This window comes from Schistocerca piceifrons, chromosome 2 (genome assembly GCF_021461385.2).
Source record: "Schistocerca piceifrons isolate TAMUIC-IGC-003096 chromosome 2, iqSchPice1.1, whole genome shotgun sequence".
NCBI classification, from domain to species: Eukaryota; Metazoa; Arthropoda; class Insecta; order Orthoptera; family Acrididae; genus Schistocerca; species Schistocerca piceifrons.
Genome location: NC_060139.1, coordinates 101,081,218 through 101,103,154, shown reverse-complemented (window position 1 = coordinate 101,103,154; position 21,937 = coordinate 101,081,218). Strand labels below are relative to the sequence as shown.

Here is a 21,937-nt window from a genome sequence, read left to right as displayed (position 1 = left end):
AGGTGAAATACCCTCAGACTTCAACAAGAATATAATAATTCCAATCCCAAAGAAAGCAGGTGTTGACAGATGTGAAAATTACCAAACAATCAGTTTAATCTACATCTACATCTACGTCCATACTCCGCAAGCCACCTGACGGTGTGTGGCGGAGGGTACCTTCAGTACCTCTATCGGTTCTCCCTTCTATTCCAGTCTCGTATTGTTCGTGGAAAGAAGGACTGTCGGTATGCCTCTGTGTGGGCTCTAATCTCTCTGGTTTTATCCTCATGGTCTCTTCGCGAGATATACGTAGGAGGGAGCAATATACTGCTTGACTCTTCGGTGAAGGTATGTTCTCGAAACTTCAATAAAAGCCCGTACCGAGCTACTGAGCGTCTCTCCTGCAGAGTCTTCCACTGGAGTTTATCTATCATCTCCGTAACGCTTTCGCGATTACTAAATGATCCTGTAACGAAGCGCACTGCTCTCCGTTGGATCTTCTCTATCTCTTCTATCAACCCTATCTGGTACGGATCCCACACTGCTGAGCAGTATTCAAGCAGTGGGCGAACAAGCGTACTGTAACCTACTTCCTTTGTTTTCGGATTGCATTTCCTTAGGATTCTTCCAATGAATCTCAGTCTGGCATCTGCTTTACCGACAAGTCACAGCTGCAAAATACTAGTGCGAATTCTTTACAGATGAATGGGAAAACCAGTAGAAGCCGACCTCGGGGAAGATCAGTTCGGAAATATTGGAACACGTGAGGCAATACTGACCCTACGACTTATCTTAAAAAATAGAGTAAGGAAAGGCAAACCTATGTTTCTAGCATTTATTGATTTAGAGAAAGCTTTTGACAATGTTGACTGGAATACTCTCTTTCAAATTCTAAAGGTGTCAGGGGTAAAATACAGGGAACAAAAGGCTATTTACAATTAGTACAGAAACCAGATGGCAGTTACAAGAGTCGAGGGGCATGAAAGGGAAGCAGCGGTTGGGAAGGGAGTGAGACAGGGTTGTAGCCTGTCCCCGATGTTAATCAATCTGTATATTGAGCAAGCAGTAAAGGAAACAAAAGAAAAATTCGGAGTAGGTATTAAAGTCCATGGAGAAGAAATAAAAACTTTGAGGTTTGTCAGTGACATCATAATTCTGTCAGAAACAGCAAAGGGCTTGAAAGAGCAGTTGAACGTAATGCACAGTGTCTTGAAAGGAGGATAGAAGATGAACATCTACAAAAGCAGAACGAGGATAATAGAGTGTATCCGAATTAAATCGGGTGATGCTTAGGGAATTAGGTTAGGAAACAACACACTTAAAGTAGTGGATGAGTTTTGCTATTTGGGGAGCAAAATAACTGATAATGGCCGCAGTAGAGAGGATATGTAGACTGGCTATGGCAAGGTAAACATATATTAAGAAGATAAATTTGTTAACATCGAGTAGTGCTTTAAGTGTAAGGAAAACTTTTACTTTTCTCAAAGTATTTGTATTGAGTGTAGCCATGTATGGAAGTGAAACATGGATGATAAATAGTTTGGACAAGAAGAGAGTAGAAGCTTTCGAAATGTGGTGCTACAGAAGAATGCTGAAGATTAGATGGGTAGATCACATAACTAATGAGGAGTTACTGAATAGAATTGGGGAGCGGAGGAGTTTGTAGCACAACATGACTAGAAGAAGGGATCGGTTGTTAGGAGAGGTTCTGAGGCATCAAGGGATCACCAGTTTAGTATTGGAGGGCAGCGTGGAGGGTAAAAATCGTAGAGGGAGACCAAGAAATGAATACACTAAGCAGATTCAGAAGGATGTAGGTTGCAGTAACTACTGGGAGATGAAGAAGCTTGCACAGGATAGAGTAGCATGGAGAGCTTAATCAAACCAGTCTCAGGACTGAAGACCATCACAACAACAACAACAACAACAGCAACAACGACAATGCACTAGATGTTTAAGCATTCATACAGTCCTTCATTTTCAAATCTCAGTTGAGAACTCCCGTTATGACAAGGTTCTTCTACCTTCTTCACAAGCACCTATAAAAGTTATGTTCCCTTCATTGTAAAGTACTGCATACATATAAACAAAAGTATTATCTTTCTTAGAATCAGTATGTCATAATAGAGGGGGAGAGTAGTTATTGAGTTGTGGGGTACGTGAAGAAAACTGGTGGAAGGATGGGAAGAGAAATAGGAAGCAAGTAGTTACCAAAATGCACATCAGAACCACAATGGATAACTTAATGTGGATTTGTCATTTGTATATTTCACTGATATTGCATGAGAACATACTGGTAGTGTCATTTCAGTAGAAAATTGAGATTTACTTCAGAACAGCTAGATGTAAGATTGATTTAAATGTTCATAAAGGAAACAATCCTCTAGACCAGATATAACTGTTTAAGCTAGAAAAACCTTCTACCTACCAAGTGACAGCTTAGATGTGTATAAAAAAAAGAAGCCAGCAGTAACACTGACTTTAGGGACCGAGAGCTCCATCATTTGGTAAACTAGAGGGACTGTTGGCATGAAGTAGTAGTTTCCAGTGTCAAGCCCAAAAATTACATTATTAGAAAACAATCTGACACTTTGAAAGAATATACCAAGTCAGTTTATAGGGATAAAATGCACCCAAATTTAATACTGATATTGTCTGTTACAGTGTTACCTTCTTTTGTTTTTTTTCCCTTTATTTATTTTGGGTTTTGTTTGGTATAAATATAAGTACAAGACAGGGTCGATGTAATTTACTTAACACTGATGAACCGAAAACTGTTAAATAGATTTAGCTTGTTTTAAAAATGACACATAATTAACTGTTGCAACACCAAAGGGCAGGTGGCTACTTTGTGGCCAACTTTTGAAAGTGTTGTAATGTAGTCAGGTACTTTAAATTCTAAAATATTGAAAAAAAGACATTTATTATTTTTAATGAAGCCTTCTACCAGTTTCAATAAGTGTTTTTCAATTTTTCAGTTAAGCTAAACCCATAAATTTAAGTCACAGTGGTATATGTGATGTTTTCACAATGAATCAAACAATGGAAACTGCCGGTGGTAGCAGTCGTTTGTGCAGGATTTGTGTGTGTGTGTGTGTGTGTGTGTGTGTGTGTGTGTGTGTGTGTGTTGTTTGCTGAAGAAGGCTTTGACCAAACACTGTAATGTGCAGTAGTCTTTTCATTGGGCCTCTCTGCAACTCAGTGGGCTATCTTTACAGTGAGTACCAATTTATCCTTTTCCTAATATTGGTGGTATTCACAATGAGTAACATATTCAATATTTTCAAGTTCATGACCCTGTGTACACATTAATATTTATTAAAAAGTATATTGTGAATAAAAGAACAATAATTAACCAAATTTATAATTTTCTTTCCTCAAAAAGTACCGCTTCGTGTTAGCACATGTTACTGAAAGTGCATTGGTGTTTCTCCAGAATGTATTAAAAGATACTTTCAGGTTTTGGATGCTACTTACACATCACAGTACCTCTTTAAAAAAATCTGTTGTTGGCATAAGTAAGCAACGATTAACAAATTTTTTTTGGGATGGGAAAAAGTATTTCCTTCTACCTCCCCCCTCCTTCCTCCTGTCCCTCACCACACCCCCAGGAATACACATCACTTAATGTACGTTGGTATTCCAATGGTTAATTTTCTATTCTTTATTTTGTTTCTTAACACATTAGTTAAAATGAAAAATATTAGTTACAGAAAAATATAGAACAGTAAAAAGAATTATTAATATCTGCTAGTGTCAACTAATTTTTAGTTGTTATTGGGATAGACTGCTCTGTTGTTAGAGGTAGTTAGTTACATGTCCCATTGATCAATAGCAGGGAAAAACCGTTATGATGTGGAACGTGTCAAATGCACAAGAAATGCGCACAGGAAAGAAGTTTTTTTTTTTTTTTTACATTATAGTGTTGTACCTAAATATTTCTGTTATCTGTCCCATTCCCTTAAACGGCACAAAATGCATGTATTATATCTCCAGATTTATTTACTCATATCGAAGAATTCATCTATGGCATAGAAGGAGTTGTCAAGGAGGTATGATTTCAATTTGTTTTTGAAACTATTACTGCTGTCTGTCAGACATTTTATTTCCTCTGGTAATTTACCAAAAAGTTTTATAGCAGCATATTTTACCCCTTTCTGTGCCAAAGATAGGTTAAGTAAAGGATAGTGTAGGCCTTTCTTTTTTCTGGTATTGCAATCATGAATGTCGCTGTTGATTTTAAACTGGTCCATGTTGCTGAGAAAAAATTTCATTACTGAGTAAATGTACTGTGAAGTGGTTGTAAGAATTCCTAACCTTTTAAACAGATGCCTTCAAGATGTGCGACTATGAACCCCACACATTATTCTAACTACTTTCTTTTCAGTGGTGAATACCGTTTGCCTAAGTGTTGAGTTGCCCCAGAATATTATTCCATATGACATCAGAGAGTGGAAGTATGCAAAGTATGTTAGCTTACTAATTTCGACATGCTCAAAATTGGCAATTATTCTGATTGCAAAAGTTGCTGAACCTAGTCGCTTTAGGATATCCAAAATGTGACGTTTCCAATTAAGATTCTCATGTATATGTACACCCAAAAACTTAGTATGCTCTACCCTGGCTACTGACTTCTTTTGATGTGTTATGTTTATTGAAGGTATTATACTTTTTGCAGCAGAAAATTGGATGTATTGTGTTTTTTCAAAGTTCAGAGCAAGCACATTCGCAGAAAACCAATTAATAACTTTTCAAAATACCTTATTTGTATCATTTTCTCTCGGACTTTCTTTTACTGGATTAATAATTATGCTTGTTTCATCAGCAAACAGTGTCAGTTCAGCATCTTGTTTCACATAAGAAGTGAGGTCATTCACATATATCAAGAACAGGAGGGGACCCATGATCGAACCTTGTGGAACATCTAATGTAATTTCACCCCAGTTAGGTGAAGTAGCAAACTCCTTTGAATCACTTGAAGCACATAAAGAGACTTTTTGCTTCCTGTTCTGTAGATATGACTTAAACCACTCATATGCTGTTCCATTTATACCATAGAATTGTAATTTCTCTAACATAATGCTATGGTTCACACAATCAAATTTTTTGGATAAGTCACAGAATATTCCTACTGGTGACATTTTACTATTTAAAGACTCTATCATGTGGCCAGTGAAATTGTATATTGCTGTCTCAGTGGAACAGCATTTCTGAAATCCGAACTGTGATTTACTAAGTATCCCATTACTGTTGAGATGGCTAACCACTCTCAAGTATATTACTTTCTCAAAGATTTTTGAAAATGCTGTAAGCAAGGATACTGGCCGATAATTATTGATGTCTGTTGTTTCCCGCTTTTTGTAGAGAGGCCTGACAATGGCATATTTTAACCTGTCTGGAAAAATACCCTGAGTCAGTGATGCATTACATGTTGTTGTTGTTGTGGTCTTCAGTTCTGAGACTGGTTTGATGCAGCTCTCCATGCTACTCTATCCTGTGCAAGCTTCTTCATCTCCCAGTACCTACTGCAACCTACATCCTTCTGAATCTACTTAGTGTATTCATCTCTTGGTCTCCCTCTATGATTTTTACCCTCCACGCTGCCCTCCAATACTAAATTGATGATCCCTTGATGCCTCAGAACATGTCCTACCAACCGATCCCTTCTTCTGGTCAAGTTGTGCCACAAACTTCTCTTCTCCCCAATACTATTCAATACTTCCTCATTAGTTATGTGATCTACCCATCTAATCTTCAGCATTCTTCTGTAGCACCACATTTCGAAAGCTTCTATTCTCTTCTTGTCCAAACTATTTATCGTCCATGTTTCACTTCCATACATGGCTACACTCCATACAAATACTTTCAGAAATGACTTCCTGACACTTAAATCTATACTCGATGTTAACAAATTTCTCTTCTTCAGAAACGATTTCCTTGCCATTGCCAGTCTACATTTTATATCCTCTCTACTTCGACCATCATCAGTTATTTTGCTCCCCAAATAGCAAAACTCCTTTACTACTTTACGTGTCTCATTTCCTAATCTAATTCCTTCAGCATCACCCGACTTAATTAGACTACATTCCATTATCCTCGTTTTGCTTTTGTTGATGTTCATCTTATACCCTCCTTTCAAGACACTGTCCATTCCATTCAACTGCTCTTCCAAGTCCTTTGCTGTCTCTGACAGAATTACAATGTCATCGGCGAACCTCAAAGTTTTTATTTCTTCTCCATGGATTTTAATACCTACTCCAAATTTTTCTTTGTTTCCTTTAGTGCTTGCTCAATATACAGATTGAATAACATCGGGGAGAGGCTACAACATATGTGACTCAAAACATCAACTGTAATTGCTCCACATTGTTTTAATAACTTGTTAGAGATGTCATCTACTTCAACAGAACATTTATTTTTTAAAGATTTAATAATTTTCTTTATTTCACAATAAGTTGTTAGATGAAACTTAATGTGACTAAAATTTTTCAAACCTGACTCTTCCATGTACTGCCTGGCTTTTTCTTTTGAACTATTCTCACTAATTTTTTTTCCTACACGTAAGAAGTGATTGTTAAATACATTGGCTACCTGTGTACTGTTGGTTAAGATGGTATCGTTCTCTTTAACAGTAACACTACCTACCCCAGTGGTTACTTTTCCTGTCTTCCTTCTTACAACATTCCATATTGATTTGATTTTATTGCTGGAGTTGTTAATTTCTTCTCTAACAAGTATATTTCTCGAGTTCCTTACAACTTTTCTTAGTATTTTACCATAATTTTTATAGTGTAAAACTGTTTCTGGTTCTTTACTAGTTCGTGCTGTCTCATACAGTTTTCTTTTTCTTTCTTAAGACTTTTTAATACCTGTAGTAATCCAAGGTTTCTTTGAAAAGTTTGTGGTGTTACATTTAGTAATTTTCTGTGGAAAAGAATGTTCGAAAAGGGATATAAATTCATCAAGAAATATGCTGCATTTATCATTAACATTTGGCTCATTATATACATCTTCCCAGTTTACATTTCCTAAACTTTCTCTGAAGTGATCTGTAGATATCGGGTTGAGCACCCCCACACTTTTACTTAATGGTTTCTGAAGTGTATATGCCCTGTTAGGTTTTGTAAGTTAATCAGTTGTGCATCATGGTCAGATAATCCATTTACCACAAGGAGAGCATGTGTTGATAATCCACTTACCACAGGGAAAGCATGTGTTTGTTCTACATCCTCTTGCTGTACAAATACATTATCTATTAGAGTACTACCATCCTGAGCTATACATGTGGGGAAATTGATCACTGATTCTAAGTTATATGTTGTTAACAACACTTCTAGTTCACTTTTCCTATCAGAATTGCTTAGAAAGTTAACATTGAAATCACCAAAGATTAATAACTTCTTCTTTTTGTCTGACAAACAGCATAATAGGGAGTCAAACTCTTTTATGAATAGCTCCCAATCTCCTAGTTGAGACCTGTACACTGTTGCTAATATCAACACAACATTATCTAGCTGAAGTTCACATGCACAAACCTCAAAGTGCTGATCAAAACAAAATTTGCTTACTTCAACAGTTCTGTATTTATACCCTTATTTTATGAAAATGGCAACTCCTCCTTTATCCATACTAGATCTACAAGTGTAAGATGCTAAATTATACGTATTTATACTGACATTTTCCATCCTCACAGTTACATAGTGCTCAGACAGACAAAGTTTATCAATCTCATTCTTATTTTTGAGACCATCTAAACACATTATCAGCTCATCTACTTTATTTTTTAATCCCCTGATATTTTGGTGAAGTAAGTTGATACTGCCCTTAGCTTTATCCCTATTTGCTGTGCATGAAGTCTCTTTTCTTCTATTTTCCTTGGTTGTTGTCGGTCTGGAATTTGGCTTTAACCTAAAAAACCAGTCTGCCTGGTCCCAATAACCACAGGGATCACCCCTTGTGTGACTGTGACCCCCCTTACAATATCTGCTAATAGAGAAGCTAACTTATCTTTCCCCTTCCTATTAAAGTGCAGGCCATGTGTAGTGTAACCCCACCTACCAATAGCATCAACTGGAACAACACTCATGTGAGACTTTGCTGGTGTCTGGTGCATCCCGTTCAGCTCAGTGTTAACATGCCTTGCAGCAGTGTTTGCCCAGGACTGATCATGGCACTGAAAGACCTCCACAAACCCCACATTCGTGTGCCCCGTTTCTGCTCCTATTTTTATCCAGGTCGCTCCTAATACTATATCTTGGATTCATAACAGGCTGTTTCCTGCTCCCCCAACTATAATTACCTGATCTTCCTTCTCAAAGTCGTTGCATAGCTGACCTACGTTTTCTGTCACCTGGCTAAGGCTAGCACTTGGTTTCACAAAACTTGTGATCTGGTACTCTGTCCCTTATTTCTCCTGAAGCTGTTGACCCACACCCCTCCCATGACTGCTACCTATGAGCAGAATTTTTCTTTTCCTATTCTTATTTGATCCCGACCTGTCTTTTTTCTTTAAGCTAGTATTATGCTTCAACCTACATTCAATGACATCTGAATGAGGCCCTTCCTCCACTACTTCAGATAGCAAGCCTAACTGAATTTCAGAAGTTTTATCAATTGTTTCCCTTTTTGCCCTTTGCTTGCTACCTTTTCCCAGCGCCTAGAGTCCTTTTCCTCCCTTAGCTTACATTATTCCAAATTCACAATTTCTAATTCAGCTTTAAGGGCACAAATCTTTGCCTCTTGTTCCGCGATTTTTCTGTCCTTTCTACATAACCTACACTGCCATGGAAGAGCCTCATTATCTACCATTGTTTCCTCTCCGCTGCACTCGCCCCAATGAAACCACAACCTACAGTCTATACAGAACACCCCCTCTTTCAAATTTCTACGACAACCACCACACTTGTCACACATTGTTTGATAGTAAAATGTAACACAAAAACAGAACATAACTTCAACAACACAATAGTTTCATAACCTGTACTAATACATAACTAAACACTAATGTAAACAAACTTATAAACTTGCTTTATAAACTTTTAATGAACCACACAAATACTGGATGAGAGACACGAATTAATTTAACTTTGAAGCGCTAAGTCTAGTCAAAAACATTGCCGGCCTTTACGAAATACTTCCTTTTTTATGTAATTATGTTTAGAAAAGCGAAACCTTCAATTGATAGATTAGATAAGAAGTAAATGCACTAGTCTAAAATGTAATATTAAGGAAGTTAGCTCTTATTTCAATATTAATCGCTTAACTTAGTGAGAGCTTTGTACACGCGCGTCCGCCTGGATGCACGGCTGCCAACAAAAAAAAGCTGGTTTAAAATTGTTATATTACTGGTAAGGTGAATTTCATGAGGTCAGAAATGCAACTTTTTTATGAGATCAACAATGGGCCAGTGTACTTCTGTGCTGGAGAGACTGCCACCTTTCCCTTTCTTCAAAAGTTCAGTCTTAAATGCTTTATCATTACGAAATGCAGTTTTGTAGAATAGTATTCCACATTGATCTTTTATGAAATGTAGCCGCCTGTGGACAGCTACTGTATTCTGTACATGAGATGTTGGTAGACAGTGCTGTAAATCAAATGTTATTGTCCTTGATGTATTGCATTTTGAAAGGTCCAGATCTTTTGTCTTTGTCTGGTAAGCAGTATCAGCAGATCTTTTTGTGCTTGTCAAGTTCTTTCTTTAATTTAGCTTTGTCTTTCTTGGTCAACAGTTTAATGTGCAATGCAATATAATGTTGATATTGTTAACTACGGCTGAGGTAATGAAAACATTTTCCCATGATCTCTTCTGTAGGAATAACTAGCATATGCATTGGTTCTACTTGGAAAATTATGGATATCTATTTTTTTTATATTATCTTATGCTTTTTGAGTAAAATCCTTTACAGTTTTACTGGATTGATATTTCTCACGAACATGTATAAATTGATTATTTTCATTTTCATTTCAAATTCTGGACCATTTCATTTCAATTAATTATAATAAAACAGCAACATAATGTCAGCTTAGAATGGAAACATCATATTTCAAAAATAAAACAAAAAGATTCTTTGTGTTATTAGGTAGAAAATCTTTTATCTCAACTGTTAGTTGATGACCTGTGCTCGGCTTTCCAGTTAGGAGCAAAAGAAACTGTGTGTATTGTAAGCAACCAAATTAAGGTAGAAAACCATGTATAACTTTACTGAGATGTGAGGTTTTCATTCTAAGCCAACAGTAATATGTTCTTCTGTCATAATATGATGAAAAGGAAAGTTGCTACTCACCATATAGCTGAGATGCTGAGTCGCAGATAGGCACAACAAAAAGACTATCACATGTGTGTGTGTGTGTGTGTGTGTGTGTGTGTGTACGTGCCCATCTGCCACTCAACATCTTCGCTATATGGTGAGTAGCAACTTTCCTTTTCATAATATTGTTACATTCCATCATGGATTTTCCATTGTTTGATTCTTCTGTCATAGTCACTCATCTTCTGTTACATCTCAAATATTCTCTCATGAAATACATTCAAGATGTCTTCCCCTTTTCTTTAGCCAGCAGTATATTCTTCATAGCTAGTACAACAGTCCACTTCCCTGTTGTACATTCTTGATCTGCATTATGTCTAATTTTCTTACTCTCATCCATCAGACTATATTTTCTCATTTTCTTTCTCTTTATAAAAGTATTCTGCAGATCTTGGTCATGACTTTTTCCATCAGTAGCAATGTCTGTGTGAAAATTATTACTGTGTACATTATAATGTAAAGAATTATACATTTACATCACATACATACTCTGCAAGCACTGTAAATTCATGGTGGGCAGTTTCTTTTACAACTACTAGTCACTTCCATTCCTGTTCCACTTGCAAACAGAACAAGGGAAAAATGATTGATTGTGTGCCTCTGTATGAGCCCAAATTTTTCTTCTCTTGTCTATGTCATCCTTATGGGATATGTACATTGGCAACAGCAGAGTCATTCTGCAGTCTTTTTCAAATGCCAGTTCTCTAAACTTTGTTAATAATGTTTCACAAAAAGATTGTCGTCTTCCCTCCAGGGACTCCCATTTGAGTCAACAAACCATCTTCATAATGTGTGAGTGTTGATCGAACCTACCAGTGACAGATCTGGCAACATACCACTGAATTGCTTTGATGTCTTCCTTTAATCTGACCTGGTGGGGATCCCAAACAGTAGAGCATTACTCACCGAATGGGTCATACTAGTGTTGTATACAAGTAGATGGTTCGCCTTTCCTACGACTGTCATTAGGCGCATGTTCCATTTCATTTTGCTTTGAAGCATTACATGTAGATATTCAGCTCACATAATTGTGTCAAGCAACACACCACTATTGCTGTATTTGAACATTATGGGATTGTTTTTATTATTCTGCATTAATTACATTTTTCTACATTCAGAGCAAGCTGCCATTCATCATACCAACTAGAAGGTTTGTCCAAGGCTTCCTGTAGCTTCCTTCAATGATGCCTCCCAGAACACCACAGTCTTATTAGCTAACAGCCTCAAATTACTGCTCATCCTGTCCGTTATATCATTTATGTATTTAGAAAATGAGCAGTCCTATCACACTTCCCTGTGGCATACCTGATGATATCTTTGTCTCTGATGAACACTCGCTGTCTAGAACAGTGTAGTGGATTCTAGTATTTAAGAAGTCTTTGAGCCATTCATAAATCTGGGAACCTAATCCATGTATGTGCATGCTCAGACCCTCAACAGTCTGCGGTGGAGCACCATGTCAAATAGTTTCTGGAAATCTGGAATTACAGAATCTGCCTGTTGCCCTTTGTTAATGGTTTGCAGGATAGTGTTTGAGAAAAGGGCAACTGAGTTGCACACCAGCGATGCTTATTTTTTAAATCCGTGCCAATTTGTAGGCAGAAGCTTTTCCGTATCAATTAAATTTCTTATATTCGAACTCAGGGTATGTTCAAGAATTCTGCAGCAAACCAATGTTACGGATATTGGTCTGTAATTTTCGAGTTCAGTTCTTTTACCTTTTATATACACAGAAGTGACCTGCACCTTTTTCCAGCCACTTGAGACTTAATGCTGGGCGAGAGATGGGCAATAAATGAAAGCTAAGTATGGGCCAATGCCATAGAATACTCTCTGTAAAACAGAATTGGGATTCCATTTGGATCTTGTGACTTATTTGTTTTCAACTTCATCATTTGTTTTTTCCTGTTAAAAATGCCTGTTACTATGTCGTCCAAACAGGACATGATGGTATGTTTGTACGATCTTCCTTTGTGAATGATTACTTAAATTTGAAATTCAAAACTTCAGTTTTTCTTTTGCGGTCTTTTTGCCACACCTGACTAATCAACATGTGATTAGATAGAAGCATTTGACCTGCATAACAATTTTACGTAGATCTAGAATTTTCCCTGATTCTCAGCAAGATCTTATGCTGGGGTATGACAGTGGAAGTTGTCGTGCGCTCCATACGTTGATCTTTTTACGTTTTCCAGATTGGAACTAAAAGATGCCCATTCATTGTCTGAATGGGATTCTAACAACTGCTTACATGCTTTTCCCAACAAAAATATTCTCCTAGCGTTCTTGGGGATTTATTAACTTTAGTAACCATTGTCACTATGATGAAATCGTGATCACTAATCCCCATCTTGGGACTGACATTGTCAATAAGAAATTACAATGAAATGAATACCCTTAGCTGCTTACAGGCATTGACATACGTCAACGGGGACAGATGAAAATGTGTGCCCCGACCGGGACTTGAACCCGGGATCTCCTGCTTACATGGCAGACGCTCTATCCATCTGAGCCACCAAGGACACAGAGGATAGCATGACTGCAGGGATTTATCTCTGGCACGCCTCCCGCGAAACCCACATTCTCAACGTATTGTCCTGCACTACATTCGTAGTGCCGCCACCCATTTTACTCATTACTCGCGGCGCGTTGCTGATATATATATATTAAGATGGTATCTGCCCTTTCGGACATATAGTTAAGGCTCACCGGCCACTTGACCATCTTCTTCTTCTGTGCGAATGCACAAACAGTGCCCGAACTCTTACGGGAATCAGCAACGCGCCGCGAGTAATGAGTAAAATGGGCGGGGGCAGTATGAATGTAGTGCGGGACAATACGTTGAGAATGTGGGTTTCGCAGGAGGCGTGCCAGAGATAAATCCCTGCAGTCATGCTATCCTCTGTGTCCTTGATGGCTCAGATGGATAGAGCGTCTGCCATGTAAGCAGGAGATCCCAGGTTCAAGTCCCGGTCGGGGCACACATTTTCATCTGTCCCCTTTGACGTATGTCAACGCCTGTAAGCAGCTAAGGGTGTTCATTTCATTGTAATTTCATTCTAACAATCTGCATGGTCACCGATGGTATCTGTTCTTTGGGACATGTCTGAAGGAACAGATACCATCTTAGTATATATATACATATAGTCAATGCAGTGAAAATGTGAAAATTACCGAACTATCAGCTTAATAAGTCACAGCTGCAAAATACTAACACGAATTCTTTACAGACGAATGGAAAAACTAGTAGAAGCCAACCTCGGGGAAGATCAGTTTGGATTCCGTAGAAACACTGGAACACGTGAGGCAATACTGACCTTACGACTTATCTTAGAAGAAAGATTAAGGAAAGGCAAACCTACATTTCTAGCATTTGTAGACTTAGAGAAAGCTTTTGACAATGTTGACTGGAATACTCTCTTTCAAATTCTAAAGGTGGCAGGGGTAAAATACAGGGAGCGAAAGGCTATTTACAATTTGTACAGAAACCAGATGGCAGTAATAAGAGTCGAGGGACATGAAAGGGAAGCAGTGGTTGGGAAGGGAGTAAGACAGGGTTGTAGCCTCTCCCCGATGTTGTTCAATCTGTATATTGAGCAAGCAGTAAAGGAAACAAAAGAAAAATTCGGAGTAGGTATTAAAATTCATGGAGAAGAAATAAAAACTTTGAGGTTCGCCGATGACATTGTAATTCTGTCAGAGACAGCAAAGGACTTGGAAGAGCAGTTGAATGGAATGGACAGTGTCTTGAAAGGAGGATATAAGATGAACATCAACAAAAGCAAAACAAGGATAATGGAATGTAGTCTAATTAAGTCGGGTGATGCTGAGGGAATTAGATTAGGAAATGAGGCACTTAAAGTAGTAAAGGAGTTTTGCTATTTGGGGAGCAAAATAACTGATGATGGTCGAAGTAGAGAGGATATAAAATGTAGGCTGGCAATGGCAAGGAAAGCGTTTCTGAAGAAGAGGAATTTGTTAACATCCAGTATTGATTTAAGTGTCAGGAAGTCATTTCTGAAAGTATTTGTATGGAGTGTAGCCATGTATGGAAGTGAAACATGGACGATAAATAGTTTGGACAAGAAGAGAATAGAAGCTTTTGAAATGTGGTGCTACAGAAGAATGCTGAAGATTAGATGGGTAGATCACATAACTAATGAGGAAGTATTGAATAGGATTGGGGAGAAGAGAAGTTTGTGGCACAACTTGACCAGAAGAAGGGATCGGTTGGTAGGACATGTTCTGAGGCATCAAGGGATCATCAATTTAGTATTGGAGGGCAGCGTGGAGGGTAAAAATCGTAGAGGGAGACCAAGAGATGAATACACTAAGCAGATTCAGAAGGATGTAGGTTGCAATAGGTACTGGGAGATGAAAAAGCTTGCACAGGATAGAGTAGCATGGAGAGCTGCATCAAACCAGTCTCAGGACTGAAGACCACAACAACAACATAGTCAATAAGGTTGGGCCTGTTTGTAGCTATAAAATTTAAAATATTTTGTTGCGTGTCAGCTGCCGAACTAGCAGCTCAAGACCGTTTTTTGGAAAACATGTTCAAAACTGCTTCAAAACGACTGTGTGTCTATACCATTACAACAGATTTCAGTCCATACTCTGTATGCTAAAGTCACAGTGGAATTGGATGGAATGAGAAAACGTCCGATAACTAACTTGTGTTCACCTGTTCCTTGCGTCCATATAACTTCACCGTTAGACTCATTTTCGACCTCGATATATAACAATATTTTTGTTGGCTGCATGAACACTTTGCCTCCTATGGCATCTAATCTTTCTTTTCTTTATATGTTCCTCACTAAATGTTGCTGACCTTTCTACTCTTGGTTTCATCCAACTCTCAGCTCTGAGAATAATTTGAGCGTGACAACTTTCCTGACAATTTACTGTTAAAATTTTTTCAGTTGAATTGTCTATAATTTGTACATGGTCTGTTTTCACTCTCTCCATCAGCCGGTGAGTGTTCATCACATGATTTACAATTACTGCCTAGCTTAAAAAATCCTCATGTGCACTCCACAAGTACTCTGCTACTCGAGTAGCTGCTTCTTTTGTGTAGTGTGCACCTTATCGTTCAAGAGGAATCCCACAATTCTCCACCCTGTAAAGTGAGTCCAGAAATCTGCACGCTGCACTGTCACAGAATTGGTGGAGCCTTTGTTTGAGAACCTCCACTTGGCTCCAAACCAAAGAACTGCAATCAATACTGGGTACAATGTTGTAAATTGTGGTGCAGTTGTTGGTCATACTCACTTTGAGTTCACAACACAAGTTCTGTACAGTCCACTTGTTGAGAACATGACTCTGAGGAGGGAGGAAGATTATATGCTGTAGTGCTTGTCTTATTTCTCTTAGAAGAAATTAATTCTTCTTCTTCTTATTCTTATTCTACCTTGGGAGCAAATCCATGATTTATTTGCTCATGATGAAAATAAAAAAAGTGATTAATACACACAAACAGTGTGTATTTTGCACTGATTGTATTGAACAAGACTAGCACTGATGGAAACTGCTGCTGGTTTGTGCAGGCTGTGTTCCCAGTGTTTTATGCTGGCCATTGTCATGCAATGAAGCATGATTCCACAACAATCGGTGCTACAGTCCACTTGTGCATTGTTTATTCTCGCTGTGAGACTCTGCTCACACTGCACTATATAATCACAGGATATAGTCTATCAAGTCTAAATAGAAAGGGCATTAATGTTCGTAGCTGACTATTCTCATCATGGCGGTGTAAAGTGGACCTAGTGACTAGCACTGGTACGTAACTTTCTATACGCTGTACAGAGACCAACTGTTGCATATCTCTTAGCAGATTAGGATCTGGACTTCCATCTCTCTACCCTCATGTAGTCCTTGTTTTAATCTATATGCATGCATTGCTTACAAATTTTTGTTACTTTCGGACTTATCACACTTATATGCCACAAACACAGATATATAACAATGACAACAATTTTTGACAAAATAATTTAATTGGGTAGATAAAAAATCTACTCAACAAGTGGCGGCAGAAGACATACGTTAAAGAAGGTTGTAATTAGGCAAGCTTTGGGAGCCAGTGGCTCCTTCTTCAGATGGAAGGCTTGAAGGGGAAGGAAGATGGGTGAAGAAAAAGAACTGTAGAGGTCTAGGAAAAGGGGTAGAGTTCGAGAAAGTCACCCAGAACTTCAGTTCAGGGGAGAGTAACTACATGGGATGAGAAGGAAAGACTGATTGTTGGGGACTGCATTGGACAAGATTTGAAAACCAGAGAGCTTAAAGGTGGAAGATTGGGCAATATGCGGGACAGATATTACTGCTTAAACATCATGAATGAGTTAATAAGAATGAAAAGCTAAGTGCATTGTACGTAACAGAGATGGAAGGGGAGCGGTGAAAAATAGACAGGTACGACAATGAAAAATGTATAAAACTAAAATGGGGTGAAGAAAAGAGTAGTTACTGTGAAGAATTGCTGAGACAGAAGAAATTAACAGAAATTAAGGCCAGGTGGTTGATGAGAACCATGGACATGTTGTAGCGCTAATTCCCACCTGCAGAGTTCTGGGAAACTGGTGTCTGGGGGAAGAATCCAGAGGGTTCGTGTGGTGAAAAGGCGCTGAGGTCACAATTGTCATGTTGTGAGAGCATCTTCTGCAACAGGATATTGTATGTTGCCAGTATACTTCCTCTGCCTATGCCCATTCATGCTAATTGATAATTTGGTGGTATGTTCTGCAACAGGATATTGTATGTTGCCAGTATACACCCTCTGCCTATGCCCATTCATGCTAATTGATAATTTTGTGGTAGTCGTGCCAATGTAAAATGCCAAACAGTGTTTAACTGGTACATGATGTGTCGTTTCACAGGTGGCTCTATCTTTGATAGTATTATGTTTTGCCCGTTACAGGGCTGCTATAGGTGGTGGTAGGAGGGTGTATAGACCAAGTCTTGCGGAGGGGGACGGTCACAGGGGTAGTAGCCGCACGGTAGGGAAATGGGTGCAGAAGGAGCATAGGGTTGTTGTTGTTGTTGTTCTGGTCTTCAGTCCCGAGACTGGTTTGATGCAGCTCTCCATGCTACTCTATCCTGTGCAAGCTTTTTCATCTCCCAGTACCTACTGCAACCTACATCCTTCTGAATCTGCTTAGTGTATTCATTTCTTGGTCTCCCTCTACGATTTTTACCCCCCACGCTGCCCTCCAATACTAAATTGGTGATCCCTTGATGCCTCAGAACGTGTCCTACCAACCGATCCCTTCTTCTGGTCAAGTTGTGCCACAAACTTCTCTTCTCCCCAATCCTATTCAATACTTCCTCATTAGTTATGTGATCTGCCCATCTAATCTTCAGCATTCTTCTGTAGCACCACATTTCGAAAGCTTCTATTCTCTTCTTGTCTAAACTGTTTATCGTCCACGTTTCACTTCCATACATGGCTACACTCCATACGAATACTTTCAGAAATGACTTCCTGACACTTAAATCAATACTGGATGTTAACAAATTTCTCTTCTTCAGAAACTCTTTCCTTGCCATTGCCAGCCTACATTTTATATCCTCTCTACTTCAACCATCATCAGTTATTTTGCTCCCCAGATGGCAAAACTCCTTTACTACTTTAAGTGCCTCATTTCCTAATCTAATTCCCTCAGCATCACCCGACTTAATTAGACTACATTCCATTATCCTTGTTTTGCTTTTGTTGAAGTTCATCTTATATCCTCCTTTCAAGACACTGTCCATTCCATTCAACTGCTCTTCCAAGTCCTTTGCTGTCTCTGACAGAATTACAATGTCATCGGCGAACCTCAAAGTTTTTATTTCTTCTCCATGAATTTTAATACCTACTCCGAATTTTTCTTTTGTTTCCTTTACTGCTTGCTCAATATACAGATTGAACAACATCGGGGAGAGGCTACAACCTTGTCTTACTCCCTTCCCAACCACTGCTTCCCTTGGATTGGGAGGTCAACAAAAAGCTATTCTGGGCATGGTAGGCAAAATTTCGGACAGTGTGTATCAAATTTCAAGGCATGATTTTAATAAGTCGTGACTCTGTCAAAGTAGCTGATTAGTACATTCAAGACCATGGTAATACTGAGTCACCTATGGTGTGCTCTGAAGTTGTTTTTTGGAGGGATCAGCAGTACTAGTATTGAATGTGATGGCCTGGTAAATTTGCTTTTGAACTACGCTAGTTGGGTAATTACATGCACGTGACATTAGTGCCTGTTTCACCACATGCACCACCTGAGTTCTTCCCCCCAGACTCCAGTTTCAAATAAAAGTCCACAGGTGGGAATTAACAATACAACATGTCCATGGTTCTCGCCACCCACCTGGTCATAATTTACGTTAATTTCTCATGTCTCAGCAATTCTTCACAGTAACTGCTCTTTTCTTCACTCCGTTTTAGTTTTCTACATCTTTCATTGTCTTACCTGTCTATTTTTCACCACTGCCCTCCCACCTCTGTTACGTACAATGCACTTAGCTTTTCATTCTTATTAACTCATTCATGATGTCTAAGCAGTAATCTCTGTCCTGCATATTACCCTGTCTTCCACCTTTAAGCTCTCTGGTTTTCAAATCTCGTCCAATGCAGTCCCCAACACTCAGTCTTTCCTTCTCATCCCGTGTAGTAACTCTCCCCTGAACTGAAGTTCTGGATGACTTTCTCGAACTCTACCCCTTTTCCTAGACCTCTACAGTTCTTTTTTTTTTCACCCATCTTCCTTCCCCTTCAAGCCTTCCTCCTGAAGAAGGAACCATTGGCTCCAAAAGCTTGCCTAATTACAACCTTCTTTTGTGTATGTCTTCTGCCGCCACTTGGTGAGTAGATTTTTTATCTACCCAATTAAATGAAACACTGATATAGGTTTAACAGTGTTAGAATGGTAAGTGTTTGCATTAATTTCAAAGTCTGGTTTTAGAATATGAAATGGTAATGTGTTCCTAGTGTCAGTATTGTAAGACTGTACTCAGTATATATTACTGGTTCCTGATGCTAGTCACAGTTGGTTACAACTTTGGTGTACATTCGTGAAGGGTAGAAATTGGTCAACAGAGTTGTCTAACATCCACATTATTTGTGATCTGGATTGAAATTGTTTAGGTAATATGAAGTGATTTTGTTCCTTATGTGTTGTTATCCTGCTACATTGCAAGTAGATATAAGAAATTTTTGTAACTTTTTCTGGTTTGACAAGTTTGTTTACAGAATAAATAAATGTACTGGAGAACAGAAATAAAAGTTTTAGATTTTATGTAGTACAACTATGATCACTGTGTAATAATCAAACTAAAGAGGAATGGTCCTAGCATACAAACAATGCAGTGGAAAAATAACATGAATTTTGAGTGCGAAAAACATGTACACTGTATTAGTCATTACTTGCACATTTGATTATATGTACTGGAAGCTAAGCTTTTTTTCCCCTTTTTTTTACATGGTACTGATGGCATTACAGCACCATCTTAAATTTTATAAGTAGAGCAGTTTCTGATATTTTAAATGTTGTTTAAACTTTCAATCTTAACTGTCACGTAACAAGTACATCATAATACCCTTAAGTGCCAGATGTTATATTTCTCTGCGGAATCATTTTTATGTTATTCCTAAGATTTTTGCAACCACTAAGTAAGTCTTTTTTTGGTAAAAAGGCAACAAATTAAAAAACTGAGTCCCATAATAATCTTTTTATAACCATGCACATTGTTGGTACGGTGTACACACAATCAGGTTCTGTGCGAGAGCATAGTAGCTCTTCTGCAAAGGACTTGCTATCCAACAGATGCTTATCTCTTTGAATAATTATTCACTTCTGATTTGTTGTATCTGCCCACATGCATCCTTGTAAATTGCATCATAATGTATGTCAAAGTCCAAATCTTACACAGAACACTTACCATTATTTAATTTAGACATTAGCTTTCTGCATTTGTATCATTATCACATGTGGCTCAGATGCAGTTGTGATAGCCTTCTACAAAAATTATGTTACGTATATTTGAAAATATAGGTGACTTACTTTTCTTCCTGACTTTTTAATCCATATTTCGTTAAGTGCTGTTCTCAATAAGAGACTGGTATATGCACAAAATGTTAGTTGTAGTGTAGAATATTAACTCCAATTGCTGCACTGACACAATAGCATCATTAATAATATTCTGGCCAAATATTCCACTCATAATTGCATTTAGACATTTAATTTTTCTAGTTACCATGTTTTTAATCTACAGTAAATCTTACTTTCCTTAAGAGATTTATGTACTTGGATAATTTTTACCATTTGTAAAAGTTTATATGTGTTATAATATGATGTTATGTCACTGGTTGTAGAAACATGTGCTAGTTATTTTTGTTTTAAAGTCTTAGGGATTTTCGTTCTTTGGTTTCATTTGCAGAATAAGAAGAGAAAGTGTGTGTGTGTGTGTGTGTGTGTGGGGGGGGATCAGTGTTGAGAAAGGAATTTCTGGAAGCTGTTTGGCATGAATTTTTGTACATCGTTGCAGGAAGGGAAACTCTAGATTTCAATGAAATATTCCCATTGTCATCGAAATGATGTGAGTAATGGGGAAATGTAATAGAAAATGGTTATCTCACATCTATATATTCCAAAATTGTTTGGTGGAGTGGATTTTTGCTTTGCCTAGAGTTTCCTGAAATGTTTGTTATTATTATTATTATTATTATTATTATTATTACGAGGGTGAGTCAAATGAAAAACTTAAATATTTTTTAAATATTATTTATTGTGCAGAAGTGGTACAAAGCTGTATCACTTTTCAACATAATCTCCCCCACGCTCAATGCAAGTCCTCCAGTGCTTACAAAGTACACAAATTCCTTAAGAAAAAAATTCTTTCGGTAGTCTGCGCAACCACTCATGCACCGCGTGGCATACCTCTTCATCAGAATGGAACTTCTTTCCTCCCATTGCGTCTTTGAGTGGTCCAAACATATGGAAATCACTTGGGGCAAGGTCTGGTGAGTATGGTGGATGAGGAAGATGCTCAAAATGCAGGTCTGTGATTGTTACAACTGTTGTATGGGCAGTGTGGGGCCTTGCATTGTCATGTTGCAAAAGGACACCTGCTGACAGCAATCCACGTTGCTTTGATTTGAATGCAGGCCACAGATGATTTTTTAGGAGATCTGTGTATGATGCACTGGTGACAGTGGTCCCTCTAGGCTTGTAATGCTCCAAAATGACACCTTTTTCGTCCCACAAGAGAGTCAGCATAACCTTCCCTGCTGATTGTTCTGTTCGAAACTTCTTTGGTTTTGGTGATGAGGAATGGTGCCATTCCTTGCTCGCTCTCTTCATTTCCGGTTGGTGGAAGTGAACCCCGGTTTTGTCCCCAGAAACGATTCTTGCAAGGAAGCCATCACCTTCTTGTTCAAAGTGCCGAAGAAGTTCTTCACAAGCATCAACACGTCATTCTCTAATTTCAGGAGTCAGCTGTCGTGGCACCCATCCTGCAGACACTTTGTGAAACTGGAGCACATCATGCACAATGTGGTGTGCTGACCCATGACTAATCTGTAAATATGCTGCAATGTCATTCAGTGTCACTTGGTGGTTTTCCTTCACAATGGCGTCAACTGCTGCAATGTTCTATGGAGTCAGAACTCGTGC

At 38.3% G+C, this 21,937-nt stretch overlaps 1 protein-coding gene and 1 non-coding gene across 4 annotated transcripts in view; one reads left to right on the top strand and one right to left on the bottom strand.

The window, feature by feature from the left end:
• LOC124777494 overlaps window positions 1-21,937 on the top strand; it is a 253,609-nt gene that overhangs the window by 142,028 nt on the left and 89,644 nt on the right. The window lies entirely within an intron of this gene.
• Trnat-ugu lies at window positions 12,738-12,811 on the bottom strand. Its single transcript has one exon. It is a non-coding gene; the product is annotated as a tRNA-Thr (tRNA).